Genomic DNA, 12,163 nt, shown 5'->3' with positions numbered 1-12,163 from the left:
GGCTTTCAGAGCACCATGTCTGCGTGGCCTTATGCCAGGCACTCCTAGCTTGGCTGGCTTTCTTCCATCAGCCGTTTCAGGCAGGAGACACAGCGGCCCCATCTTATGACAACTTTCAACCTGAAGATGCCCACTTTCTTCAGGAACTGGAGCGAGCTGGCAGGCCTACTCTGTGGCCCAGGCTCACCCCGTGGCGTCCAGGTCCTCCTTGCCCCTGGCTCTGCAGGCCCTTAGTAGGTGGCGGACAAATTGGGGTGGTCTTGCAAAAGTGGCTAGTCACACATCTGACTTTTGCTTTTGCTGCTGCTTCAAGTAAAGGGGCCAAGGGGGCACAGACCAACAGTCATCCTGTGAAGAGACGCTGGGTGAAGGTGAAAGGCTTTTAGGAAAACAAATGGATCACTTAGAGGAGGTGGCTTAGACTCCGAGAGCATGCAGCTGAATCCTGTTTACATGCAATTGTCTGGGCCTCTGTAGGCACAGAAAACCCTGTGCAGGGGCCCCTTTTGTACGCAGGTGCATATGCACCCATCCACACACAAAACACATCTCTGCACAACATGCATGTGTGTGTCTAGACAAACACACACACACACACATACATATTATGAACATTGGATTTATTTACCATGTGTCAGACCAGGGATTTAATCCCAACTTTACGTTTTGCTACCTGTGTGTGATCCTGAGCAAACCATTCTAGCTGTCTTGATGCTCACTTTTGGAATCAGTAAAGTGAAAGTAATTATGGATTTTCAAAGATGATGTGAGAATAAACTGAGATAATGTCTGTAAAAACCAGTAACTGCCATGTATTTAGCTATAGATAAATTCAAATTAAATATAAACTATTATTAAACTACATATACATAGACCCACAGGCACTCATTCATATGCATGCCTGCATGCATTCCTATACACACATACCTCTTTGCATATATGTGAGCACATACACGGCGATAAATACCAATACATACAATGATTTTATATGTGTCCATGGATAGCATTAACATTTACACTTATTTATATATATATAACATAAATATACACTTAAACATACACATACATGAACATACATCAACTTACTCTCAAACACACCACAATATTAGACACAGACATACATATACATATATATATATAGCTTATGTACTTTTGTGCGCATGTGTTTATATAAAATATACTTTTTACTCAGTAAGAATCCATCTCTAATACTGAGACAAGTCAAGAGAATTCCCACATAGCTCTGAAAATAACTCTCTGGCAGACCAACCTATTGTCGCATGTGTGGAATACTACTGCTGTTAATTCTTTTGGGGAAAAACACCCAAGCTGTGGACGTGCAACTTTTGTCATCTTCATTAGCCTATTGGTGGCAAAGGAAATCATTGTTTCACGTCAGGCATGGAAGAGAGATACTACGTCCCAGTCTGGGCAGAGGAGCCGGGCGTTCCCCAGCTGGGGTGAAGAGCCGGCCTGTGTTGGGGTGGCACCAGGCGACGTGAGATGGGCTTTCCTTATACAGCAGCTCTGTCCTCAGCGCTGGCCCATGCAGACCTGGCTTGGTTCGTGCAAGGTGCTTCCCTCGCAGAGATGCGCTCTCAGGTGTGGAGCTGAGGCGCGGCAGTGGTTATTCTGGAGCCTGCGTGGGCAGCAGGAGGCTGGGGAGGGCGTGCGCAAGGCCTTGGTCCTGTCAACTCGCCCACAGAGCCCCAGAGTGCTTGGGCAGCTGAGCTCGTGTTCAGTGGCTCTGGGGCTGGAGCACCAGCCTGTGGCCGACGCTGCCCCTCACGCGCCTGTGCGGGTCTGTGGGGAAGGCTGAGCTGCAGGCAGAGCCGGCGGGAGACGGCCTCTTCCGAGGGACCGTCACCGTGCTCAGTGGGGAAGGCCCGAGAGCCACCTCGTTTACATGGTCTCGCTTACGTTTGTAAATTATGAAGGGATGAAGGGGGAAGACTCTGATCCATCAAATTTATGGATTCAATAACTGTTGCCATTTCAGACAGCAGGGTCCAGGGAATTATTTTTCCATGTATGCTTAGGTAGCAGAGAGGGAGAGACAAATGCTAAATATTCCACTGTATTTATGAAATGTCAAATGTGCTTTCCGGGGTAATTACATGAATATTGAACAGCCTCGCTGAAATTTACAGCCTTGCAACTGAGCGTTTGGGGCTGCTTCTTGCCAGGTCCCTCTGCAGACAGGGCAGGAGCCCTGGCACGAAGGACCCAAGTGGAATGGGGTCCGTCCTGGCCCTGCCTGGCCGGCCACTGCCAGTGCAGCTGGACGACCTGGCCTGACTTTGTAAATACTGACCAAGCAAGGAGTCCAGGCCAGGCCAGTGCACATCTTCAGCATAAGGAGGGGACTTGGTCGACTACATATCTCATGACAATTCTCAAAAAAAAAAGTTTTACTATAATTTCCCCCGGATCTGGTGGAATAGCATATAGCACATCAAAACTCAGGACTACTCTGTGGGGAGATGAATTGTTCCTCTGTTGGTTTTTCCAAAATCCTGGCATGTTCTTTGACCAAGCAGAACATTCTTGACTCTGGCAGGCAAAGAGCCTCAGCATCAACTAAGGAAAAGCACGTGGACTTTCCCAGGCACAGACCTCGAGTATTAAAACGTGCGGGGTGCGGAGCAGTTGGTGTTCCCTTTTTTGATAAATTGTAGTTAAATCAGTTTAACAGTCTCATGGGACACTCTCAAGTTCTCTTTCTCTTTGACTGCCGATAACCATCCCATCATAGATTTGGCTGCTTTAATCTCAGAAGCGTTGCTTACAACCCTAGCTGCTTTCCTCCCAGAGTGACTTTTCTTTATGATGTCATAACTTTTCTTTATGATGTCATAACTATACTTTACAGATGTTTCACCGCTGTCTCCTCAGAAGCCCTGAGCTGCAGCCCCTCAGCTCCTCTCACCGCTTCTTCAGTCCCCTCCCCCTCTCTGTCCCTCTGCACCTGGCACATGCTGCTTCCCCTGCCTGGAGGCCCTTCTCCTTTTTACCACCCAACACACCCCTCCCCACCTATTAACGTCCGGTTCAAACGCTAAAGACACCTGGTCTTCTCAGCACACTTGGCCCCAGATATGAAATCTTCTCCATCCCAGTCCACCAGTAGTGGATGGAAATCGAGAGGTGCATGAGGACTTCGGTGATTGTGCAATGCTGCTAGGAGTTCTGGGCAGGGTGACAGGTGTGAGGACAGTCCTAAGGGGGATGATCACAGGATGGGCAGGGGAGGAAGTGACGGGCCCCAGGGGTGTGAGGATCAGTCCAGCACTGCTCATGCTGCAGTAGGTGAGCCGGGAGCCTCAAGGGAAGGCCAGTGTGGAAGTGATAGTGGGATGAAGCTGGGGAAACTGAGGAAAGGATGACTGCTTTATAGGATTGAAGCATCTGAGGACACCAGAGGAGAATTGAAGGGAAAGGGTTAGCAACATCTACTTTCATAATTTTTAGGCCCAGGCAGCCTGAAATCTGCCTTTGCTTTTACTGGGTAATCAGTTCTACCAGTCATTTACAGGGATCACAGCCCCTAGCTGTAAATGTCACCTCTTTTGAGGCACAATTACAGGACTCCTCAGTCACTCCATTCTTCCCTCTCATCCCACTGCACTTTATCCATGCTGAGAGGGCTCCAGCTAGACGTGGGGAAGCTCTGCTGGTCTCTGTGCTGGCGCTCGCAACGCCTGGCACATGCCTGCCTTTGATTAGGCCGTGTCACAGCTCTGCAGCCTCCTCCGTTTGCCGTCCGTCCGTTACAGAACGCCACCCCTGGTCATTGCAGCTTTCCGCCCTGGAAGACTTTGCCTGCGCCTCTCTGTGCCCAGGTTCCAGGCTCAGCTTTGCATTTTTATCCCCCTCTCATCTACTGAACTTTGGGGGAGTTCCTCTACTTGAGACCCAGAAAACGGCTCTCATTTCACTGAAAAATCTGATTTCTTTTGGCCACATGCTGCATTTCAAAAATGCCTATAGCCCTCAAGTTGGCAAATTAGATCCCAGAGAGGCTTCTGAGCACAGGTATCTTGTCAAGGAGTAGGGAGAAGTTGATATTTCAGGCTCCCAGATCTGGATAACACCCCAGGGACTCATCATGGGTTGTGGGTATTAAAATAATGGCAGAAATCTGAACCAGGAGGGGCTTGTACAGTATGCGAGGGGATATATGTGTACACGCACATATACATATATATGCATATCCTTCCATTATTAATAGCTACAGACCATGATGGGTGCATGTGTATGTGTTATATAATGCATGCATACATATATATGCATATAGTCACATGTATATACACATATGTATCATGGGATGTGAGCACACCAATTATATACCTATACATATAAACTATATAAATATGTATATATGTGCACACACATATATAAGAATAAATACTCACACACTTTGCTAAAATGTACTAAACTTGCTCCATGACTTATTCACTGTTCTGATGATGGCAGTGGTGATCATAAAGTTAAAACAAAGAGAAAGGAATAAAACAAATAAGGCTTTCAAGTGACTGCAGTACAGACTGGTTTTTAACATCTTTCTGTGACCAAAGACTCTCCAAAGCCCTGACCACCGAAAGGTACGGTTGAGGATGGAGGGCTCTTGGTGCCTGTGACACCTCTGCATGTCCATGACAGCACAGAGTGTGCGTCAGAACGGACATATCCCACTGCTGTCTTCCCCATGGTATCACGTCCCTTCCAGATGAAAGTGTGATTTTCTTGCCTTTGCATTCTTAATGCTAAGTACAGAACCCTGGCACGTAGGTACCCAGTGTTTTCTGTTTTGACTAAAAGAATGTCCTTGGCCAATTGTCATTAATCATCATGCAACTCGATCTTGCTAACTTGCGCATGCACCATGCACAGATTGCATTGGGTCTTAGGAAGAAAATTACAACGTCATTTCTTCTTCCTGAATTTTGAGGAAGGGCAATGAGAGCTTCGCCAGTCTAAATCAGCAATTGAAAACTGGAGACATTATTGATTCTTTTAATGGACTTTCAACTTGGGGGCTCAGCATTTAATTTCACTAGCTTTCTTTCTCTATTTCTGAGATTCTGTTATATAATATAGACCCATTCTGAAATACATAATATTGTATTTATATGTAAAATCATGGCTCACTGTACATACTCATGTCTGCAGAGGCGCCGTACCACAGAGGACAGGCAAGAGTATGTGAGCTAATACCACTGGATGATCGTGGGTGGGTTTGTTGTCCCATTCTGAGAAACTTCTCTCCCTTCCATCTTGGAGTGGAAACATACTTAACCCAGAAGGGAAGTCATCAGTCTTGACTGAAAGGTGCAGAAAGTGAACTGTGTTCAAGGCCATGCAAGGTGAATATTGTGTCTTCGTGCATGAGTAGAAGGCTCGCGGCTCCCAGTCTCTCTCCCGCTTGGCCTTGAACTTCCTAAGGAGCAGAAAGCTTTACCACCATTACCCCAAATGCTTCTTCTCCTCCCCTGGACCTTTCCGTTTCCTGTTTTCTCTGCATATTCCCCTTCCTTTCAGCCCTCCCTGTCCAGTGATTCTGCCTCTGAGTTTCCTGGAACACGTTATCCCTCCTACTTCAGGGCAGAGTTCAGTCTGGTCCTCAGGGGCTCTTATGTCTTGTAAGTTCATAGCTTCAGTTCATTCTCTTCTTGATTTCCGCTGGAGGCCAGGAGGGAATGGGCTCTAGCCACAGCTCTGTTGGCCCCAAATGATCTCTGGGCAGGTAAATTGGTGGTGGTGGTAGGGGGTGGGAGGACTTCCAACATGGGCTGTGCCTGGAAATATTAATTTTTGTGAGAATTAATTGCATTCTAAAGACCATCTGCTCGAGTTTTCATCCTTAATTCTCACGGAATAATAACACTGGCCTTATGCTGCTAAGGGCACAGTTCCCTCCTCCTTATTCCAAATTTCATTTTTAAAACATTCTCACATTAATAGACAGTGAATGTGCCATGCTTAAATGGTTTCTAGCAAATTACTGGTAGGGAAAAGGGAATAACCCTGATTTCCAAACCTAAACCCTCCCCAGTATTCTTTTTTCTAGAGCATTGTATGTTGGGCTACAGTGACTCAGACAGTCACTCACCTTAGGGTCATTGGCTGGCCCTTATTTGTGCATTTCAAGTAAAGCAACAGAGGGATTGAAAGTCAAGATTCCCTTCCCATGCAGTAGGATTCTGTGGAGATGCAGTGAGTCCAGGTTGTGTTCTCAGGAATGTATGGACTGTGAACTTTGGCTGAGGCCAGAGAAAAGCAGAGAAACATCTGTGTCCAACCCCTGAGCTATATTCTGGGCACGATGGAAAGTGGAATGACAGGATGGGCTTTCCAGTTGGCAGCCCAGGCTCTGTGTACCCCCACACCTCTAGTGTTCTGCACAATGAACTTCCTCAGCAAGCATTAACAAATTAACCAATAGATGAACTAATTAAAGCCCCTTGTCCTACTTGCCTTAACCCAGAGGATTAGCTTTTTAAAAATATATTGTAGTTATTTTTGCTTTAAGATTGCTTTGGCTATTCTGGCTCAAAGAGACTTTAAAAAATTATGATCTTTCAATAGAAATCTGGTAAACAATATGATTGAAACAATGTGATTTAATGTACAGGTGTTTCTTTTTTAGGACTCTCACTTCCAGAAACTGAGCTTGTCTGGTAAAATTTGTGGGGAACAACTGTGATCACAAGGTACCATGTAATAGTACTTTCAAACCTGAGTGTGCACACAGATCACCTTGGAGATCTGGTAAAAAAGGCAAATTCTGATTCAGTAGGACTGAGAAGAGGTGTGGGATTCTGCATCTTTCACAAGCTCTGGGGTGATGCTGTTGTTGCTGGAGCTGCAGGTCCCTGGACCACACTTTGAGTAGCAAATCTTCAAAGGTGGTCTGCTATCTTGCAGTGGTTCTCAGCACAGGGTAGGGGCTGGGAGGATGGGAGGTTTTCCACCCCATATCCTGAGGATATGTAGTAGTGTCTAGGACTCTCTTTGGCTGTCATAACTAGAGGGGGTACTACTGGCATGTGGTGGGCAGAGGCCAGGGAGGCTGCTACAGATACTACAATGCACAGGACAATCCCCACCACAATGAATTATCTGGCCTGCAATGTCAATAGTGTCGAGGTTAAGAAATCCTGCTTTAGGGGAAAGGACACAGGCTTGAAGTCAAGTGGACATAGGGTTAAACCATGATAATTCCACTTACTTGCTGTGACCCTTACAAGACTTTGTGAATCTCCATTTTTGGAGAACTGCCTAATGAGGACCAGCAAAAGGTCTGGATATGCAGTAAATGTTCAGTAATACTTGATACCAATCGAGCAATTGTAGAAGAACTGCCTTCCCTGGAAACTTACAGAAAAGCAGTAAGCATTATTGAGTACCCATTATTATATATCCAGAAAAATATTTTGGATATTTCAGAGATAGTTCAGATATATGGGCAAAGTTAGGGAGATAGTCTCTTGAATCCATAGTATTATATTTCTAAGAAAAAAATGGGTCCTCAGTCTCCAATGTGTTTGGCAGATATTGACAGCAGATGTGCTCACAAATTAACAGATTATAATGGCCAGTTGATTGTGAGAGTTGGGTACGATGTTTGTGACCACCCCAAGGTCAGCAATGTTTCTCATCAGCACAGCACCCAGCTTTGACTTGCAAAGTCACAGGTGTAGTGCTTCCTGCTGCTGGCGATGTCATGGGCTACCCTTGGTTTGCTCTTAGAATACGAGCAAAGCTAGCACTATGGGGAGGTCCGAGCAGGGCTGGTGGGGTGGGAGGAGACTGCCATTGACCAGCTCCTGGCACTAGTGCATGGGCACCTTGGGAACATCTGAGGCTTAATCTTTCCCATGTGTCTCAGAATACTTTTCCTGTGTGTTTCCTGCTATACCACCCTGAGACTCTTCTGCCCAACATATAAAGAGATGAGCACACACACACACACACACACACACACACACACACACACACACACGGCTCCATCTATGTCTCAACAGATGAGTCTTTCTGCTGACTGCCTGTAAAAAGAAAAACCACCAGATGGCACAGCTGGAAAAAAATGTCTGTGTTTTAGAGGGTCTATAAAGCTCTTTATCATCCCAGCAGGAGTGGGCAAGGACCTGGCAGGACACTGGGGTGCTCAGGAAGAATGTGGAGCATCTGCTTGACAAGTTGATGAAGCGTTCGAGAATCGTCTCCAGGCCCCTCTCTTGCCAAAGATGTCTGCACGATAGTCTTGGGACCCAGAGGTTGCCTCTTCCTGGCTCCTCCTTTTCTTACCACGCTGGTCTCCAGTTTGTCTGCCTGTAGAATTTCATGGAGACAATTGCTCTAAAAGATTATTATATTTGCCTAGATGGAGACAATTAGAATAGTCTGTACAGTACAGTGGTAAAGTAAAAAGTGTAGTAATTGTGGATGGAATTCACTAGGAGGACTAATAGAAGCCAACACATACTCAGCTATAATTTACTACAACAAAAGGATATAAACAATTAACAAAGGGAAGAAAGCACATGGGACAAAATCTGGGGGAAACCATCTTCAAGCTTCCAGAATCTTTTCCCATTGGCATCACAAAGGATGTGCTTAATTCCCCCAGCAACAGGCAAGAGATGTTGCTAATCACAACAGCTCATTAGAGACTGGCAGAGTTTTTTATCACAGGCCAATCATGTCTGCAGCCTCTGCCCAGAATGTACCAAAATTCCAGACTTCAGAAGGAAAGCAGATGTTCAATATAAACCACGAACAGCCTAGGCACAGTGAGACACTCTTATCAGGTAATTATGGGAATCCTCTGAAGTCTACGTTCCTAAACACCAGCCAAGAGGCCACCTAGCAAGCAGGCCTTTCCAAGGACAACAGTTCAGACCTGCAGCGTTAACTCTTTTCTGCACAGCTGTGGATCCTGTGTTCCACGGGACAGTTAGTGGCTCAGTGGGAACCCAGAGTGCTGGGGCTGTGACAAGTTACCCTGGGTCTCACATACCCCTAGAGAGGCAGAGACAGCTGGTTCTTAGGCACTGGGTGGAGCCTTTGAAGAGAGTCCTGTGGAGGAGTCCCGCTCCTCCTAGGGATAACAGGTTATGCCAAAACAAAGACAATCTCTTCCCAAAACCTTCCCTGTCTGTAACATCAGCTGCTCCATTTTCTTCTATTTTGAATCAGAAATACTCAGGGTTTTATTCCTGTAAGTCAAAGAATCTTTTTTAAGGACAGTATGTAATATATATATATATTGTTTTTTGGCTTGAAAGCTTAAAGGAGTCTTTATCTTTGAAATCAAAAGCTTTCCCCCCTCCCTCTAGGATATACTTTGGCATATTTTCTTATTATTAACTCTGTTGAGCATGTGATAATCCCTCTCAATTTCTTATTTCAGATCTCTTTAATATTTTTTTTTCCATTCTGCCAAGTTTTCTTCTATTAGGTCTTTAATTATCAATGCTTATCCTTGGGAATACTGACCCTCTGGGGCTGCATCTCCATGTTCTGTCTTGTCATTCATTCCCTGATCCACTCATTTCTTTATTTGGGAATTTATTCATTCACTCAATAAACAGTCCCCAAACATCCCTGCCCAAAAGAGGCACTACCAGACACTGGGGAGTGAAAGATAACGGAGGTGGATGGTTGGTCACTCAGGATCTCAGTAGTGAAAAGACACACAGATTTCCGGAGCAAGCAGGGCTTGAATGGGGACCTGTCCACTGTACCAGGAATACAAAGGATGGGGGCTTCGGGTGATGCCGGGGCTGTTTGTAGACTGTTTTTTCTTAAGTTTATCTTTCATCACCAATTTAGTTCTCTGAAGAGTCACATTTTACTTATTCCAGCATTGCTTTTATTTGGTTGGCTGTGGTGTCTTGTGCTTCCAAGTTTGTTATAAGCAGCAGGACTTTGTCCTCGGTGTGATGTGCTGATATTCACTTTTCCCTGGGTGGCTTCAGGAGGTGCCTTTACAGCTGGTTCCCAGCAGACATGATCTAGTTCTAAAGAAGACGTCAATGGGAGAGGTCATACTTTTCTCTTTATTGTACACGTTGAGCTGATGAAGAACCCATCCTGACACAGGGGCAGGAAGCAGAACAGGTTGAGCTGCCTCACAAGGCTCAGGTCCTTTTGTGCCTCGGTCCATGTGTGGAGTGCTACCTGGACTGGGCTGCAGAGCAAGGCTCGGGAGGCCTCTAGGACAGTCAGAGACATCATCGCTGTCTACTTGCGCCAAGGGACTCTACTTGGATGCCAGCTGGGTGAGAGGTGGCAGCTGCCCCTGACACCCGCCCAGGGGCCCAGGTGCTCTTAGACAGTCTCCTAGATCCTCAGCTGCAGCACATACAAGGAGAGGGAGCAGATCGCTGCTACCTAAGAGGGGGGCTGGCTGAACAGCAGCAGCTCCCCAGAGCTGGGGGGTGGAGTGGCGGACAGGAAAAGATGTTACCTGCCTTCCATTCCTGGGAGCCCTCCTTACTCCCTGTAACTGCTGCCGCTGCTGCTGTTGCTGCTAAAAACTCCTTGAGTTAGATGATTTAACAGTAATGACGATGAGCATTAAGGGAAGCACATTCCTTGTTATTCATCTTATTCTGCCATCTCTTTGGAATTCTTTTAGCTAGTTTATCTTCAAATAGAAGCAATTGAAAATTAATTTTTGCCACAGAAAATAAAAACCCTCTTAACATAATTGGAGCCACTAGAGGGTCTACCTCATATAAATAGCAATCCATCTAAAGCACTGGTCTCTAATGGTGTTTAGGGGATCATTTCAGGATAAATAGGTAGAGGAAGAGCTAGATGCCTTCTAGTAAGCTCTTAGCACCCGTTAGGTGAGGAATCAAGCCTCTACCTATATTATTTATTTGGTCCACAAAACAGACCAACAAATTAAATGACAGTATTTGCATCTGACAAGTGACAAAACTGAAGTCGAAGTGAAGTTGGAGGATCTATGATTCAGTGAAGGTTTGAGATTTCACTGGTTTTTGATCCACTGTAAGTGGTAACATATTCATCTCTCAAAGGCAAATTACCTCTCACCTGCACAGGTGACAGAACGTCCTTCCTAGAGCTTCTCTCCATCTCCTTCTCTGAGTTTGGGTCTTCAATAAGATTTGATGACTTACGCAGGGGCATGTTATAAGGGCTGACACCTGCAAACCAAAGCTCTTCATTGGCTGTCCCATCCTCCTCCTCTCCGTACTGGGCTGCAGTGGGGTGGCTTGGTTTAGGATGTTGCTCTTTGCCGTGAATTCTCAACATGAGTTGCCAGTTTTTGTTCACTTCCATTTTAATTACTTATCTGGATTTTTTTCTCTAGATTGCTTTCAGATGGATTTAACATTATGAGAAATGTCTTTTCAAGACATTATTTGGTAATTTGGGGGGAAAGAAAATATCTTTGCTGAGGCCAGCTCTGAAGACTGCACCTGGACTCTTTCCCTGGACTCTTTCCCTGGACTCTTTCCCTGGACTCTCCCAGCCACAGGGGGCAAAATGCCCTGTGGACAAGAGTATTTTCATTTTCACATGGCAACGGTGATATGATGGTATGCAAAAACCGCATCCCTATCTCCACTTTTAGTTGCCATTTTGCTTTCCTTTTGTCTTTTCATTTAATTATTTTCTGTAAAATACATTGTAGGTGTTTAGTTTCAGGGTCTCCATCCCCTTTTTATTTTTTTTTATTTCAGCAAATTACGAGGGTACAAATGTTTAGGTTACATGCATTGCTTTTGTCCCACCTGAGTCAGAGCTTCAAGCATGTCCAGCCCCAAGATGGTGCGCACCACACCCATCAGGTGTGTATATACCCATCCCCTCCTCCCCACTCCCATCTGCCCAACACTCGATGAATGTTATTACTATATATGCACTTAAGCGTTGATCAGTTAATACCAATTTGTTGGTGAGTGCATGTGGTGCTTGCTTTTCCGTACTTGTGATACTTCAGTTAATAGAATGGGTTCTAGCTCTATTCAGGATAATACAAGAGGTGCTAGATCACCATTATTTTTTGTGGCTGAGTAGAACTCCATGATATACATATATCATATTTTATTAATCCACTCATGTATCGATGGGCACTTGGGTCGTTTTAACATCTTTGCAATTGTGAATTGTGCTGCTGTAA

This window comes from Microcebus murinus, chromosome 14 (assembly GCF_040939455.1).
Source record: "Microcebus murinus isolate Inina chromosome 14, M.murinus_Inina_mat1.0, whole genome shotgun sequence".
Lineage (NCBI taxonomy): Eukaryota > Metazoa > Chordata > Mammalia > Primates > Cheirogaleidae > Microcebus > Microcebus murinus.
The sequence above is the reverse complement of the archived record's forward strand: the minus strand, read 5'-3'. Positions refer to the sequence as shown.